The following is a 3,267-nucleotide window of genomic DNA, read 5'->3' as shown; positions in this document are numbered from 1 at the left end:
ATTCATTTTCTAAAAAATTATTAGATGCAACAAAATAATAAAAAAAAAATCTTACTTATGGCGCACGGCTGGCTGGTGCGCCATTCCTATCTAAAAAAAGAATACTTATGGCGCACGGTCCCGCTGGTGCGCCATTGCTATGAAAAAAACATTCTAATGGCGCACCGCCAGGGGGTGCGCCATTAGTAATCTTCCCCCATCCATACACTTCGTCCCTCCCTCTCGCCAGACACTTCATCCCTCTCCCTCCACCGCGCCGCTCCCTCCCTCGTCCCTCCCTCCACCGCGCCGCCACCGCCGCTGCCCCGACCCACTGCACCGCAGCCGCCCACTCGCCCCCACCGCCTTCCTCTCCCCTTCGTCCCCCTTGAACGCCGACTCCCCCCCCGAGCCCCGCCTCCCCCCCGAGCGCCGCCTCCCTCGCCTCCCTCGAAACCCTAGAAACCCGCCGGAGATTTGGAACCTCGGAGCCGCCGGAGACTTGGAGCCTAAGAGCCGCCCCACATCCACCAGGAGAGGAGGCCCGCCAGAGATTTGGAGCCTCGGAGCCGCCCCACGTCCACCAGGAGAGGAGTCCCGCGACCTCCCCGCCGTCTATCCCCGCCTCCCCCAAGCTTGCCGTCTCCGCCCTCCGTCGTCTCCGCTCCGGCCTCCACCTCATCGTGGTCAGGTAACCCTCCTCCCTCTGCCTCTCTTCTCCTCTCTTCCTCCTCTCCTCCCTCCCGGCCATGCCCTCTTCTTCTCTCTTTTGCTAGGTTTAGGTCAAATCACTGCCTCTGCCTCACTGGCTGACACTTCCATGGTGCTATATCCTCTGTTGCTTTAATTGTACAACATTATATATAGACATTTGAATCAAATTTGTGATCATCAAACATCAAAAATGCAGGGGAGAGGTTGGTGCCTGGATTGCATTCGTTGTAGTCATCATGCGGCTCTTCTTCCCGCGTCACATCCCTGGTATCATTTCCTACCTAATCTTTTACCTATCCTTGCTGCCCCTAGCAAATTATCACTATGTGTTTCATTTCTCATCTTTGTTGTGCCGTGTAAAGAGAATTTTCTGCTTATATAGCACTACCAAAAAACATGTCCTTATTTTTCATCTACGCAATAAGCCGCTAAACTGTTACATAAATCACGCAATGAGTACTTGGTGCCTAGCAAACATGTATTTGTCCATGGTTTATAGAAGAAAAAATGCACTGGACACACTGAAGAAAAATGCACTGCATCATGTATTTGTCCATGGTTTATGGATGAAAATGAGTTATTTTGGACATTAACCATTGCAAGCAGTATGCTGCTACAACTGTCCTGCAAGGTAAGAGACATGTAGGACTGAAACTGGATCCAGTCTTGTTTGCAACTAGATACAGACTAATTGCAAATTGTGCTCTTTATTATATCCCAGTAAAATAAAATATAGGATAAAGTATGTAGTGCTGGCTCCTGAGAATGAGTAGAGCTATCTAGTCTCTGCAAGCAACTTAAAGCCCCAGTATTTAGTTGCTGGTCTTTTTGGTGTGATACATAACACAAGATGGGTTTGGTGTGATTCTAGTCAAGAGATATGGACTCTTAATTACAAGTAAATATAGGGTTCAAGATGAGTATGTTGATTATCCAAGGCTGAATCTTAATTACAAGTAAATATAGGGTTTAATTTGTGTTTGGGGTTGGAGCTGCGAAAGAGAGATAGAGGGATAGGAGGGGGGAGGGGAAAGAGAAATGTTTATTTTAGGGTTTAATTAGGGAAGTGGTATGGTGCCCAGCCCAGGTGATATGACTGTCAATGCATGTTCATGTTCATGTTGAGAACCTATCACAATACTTGACTTGAGTATGTTTAATCATCATTTTCTATGCATGTAGAACATCTTATTTCAGTAGTAGTGCTCTTTTGCCAGGTAAATTTATCTTTTCTGTGATGTCATGCAGATTCGATGAATCTTCTCATATGTGCTTCTATATGATTTTTTTTTTCTTTTTTCTCCTGTTGTTCTGTTAATAACCAGATCTGATACTAGTGAGTTAGATGCCCATGCATGCATGAGCTGGCTGACAGAGAAAGAGAAGTAAGCCATGCCTCAAGACAATGCAGCTTAATCAAACTAAACTAAAGATTCTAGTGTTTAACCCTATTGTGTTGCTTCTAGAAATAATATAAAAGCTGTGAAAAAGAAATATGTGGAGTTGACACTTTACATAAGGTTGTAGATCATTGTAGTGTCCTAATGTCTAAGACTGTTGCATTGGAGGTTCATCTTGCAAACATATCAGAACTTGCAAACAAATCTGTGAAAGACTTGTAAAGTTGCTGGGTTTTGTCTCCGACCATTGTGTCGTGATGAATTTGCAGGTACCCCGAGAGGCCCTTGAGTTTGTCGGAATGTCGATTAACTTCCGTTCCGGCAAATTCGGGTACTCCATATGTCCTATTTTCAGCAAAGATCATGCTGAAATTTTCCGTGAATTTTAGAATGACTTTGCTACAAATAGGACATATGGGGTACTTGCGCCTAATGCATGGGCCGGGGTATATTAGTACTTAGTTAAGTAGGATCAACTGCCCCGCCATTCTTGCTGCATTAAACCATAGGTGGCAATAGAGCCAAGTGATTAGTGCCAAGTGATTAGGCCCAACCTAGGGTGCCTCGGCATCGATAAACCCTAAATGATGAAAACTTAACTTGGCTTCTATAGGGTGCCTCGGTGTCGATGAGAACCTAAATGATGTACGCTTAGGCATTTAGGGTGCCTCGGCGTCGACAAACCCTAAATCATAAAATCTTAGCTTTTAGGATGCCTCGGTGTCGAAAAACCCTAAATGATTAGACCATGATCTTGTTCCTTGACAATAACCAACTTTTTGATCAAACTTTTTTCCTATTTAGAGCGAAACATGGCCCACAACGATGAGGCCGGCGGTTCGGGCGGCAAGCAATTCTAGGAGCTGTCCCAGGAGTTGGAGGAAGAACCTCACCGCTATGAGGACGCCGCGAAAGACACCGTTCCTGACTACACAACCCCTAGTGATGTCGGGGATGACACCGCTGATGATGGCGCCGCGGATGCTACCACTGATGATGGCGGCGCCCGCACAGATGGCAGCCAACCGAAGAGGCAATGGAAGGACTGGCGCCCGAGCGTGCTTGGCACCGTCAGGGAGGAATTTACTAAAGTAACTCCGGCGGGCATCCAACGGCGCCCAAATTAGTAGTGAAGGGCTACTCGCTTCAGCTCGGGTGCATTCTCCGGAGCACC

This window comes from Triticum urartu, chromosome 5A, assembly GCF_056163025.1.
Source record: "Triticum urartu cultivar PI428250 chromosome 5A, HENAU_Tu73, whole genome shotgun sequence".
Lineage (NCBI taxonomy): Eukaryota > Viridiplantae > Streptophyta > Magnoliopsida > Poales > Poaceae > Triticum > Triticum urartu.
This window is presented reverse-complemented; position numbering follows the sequence as displayed.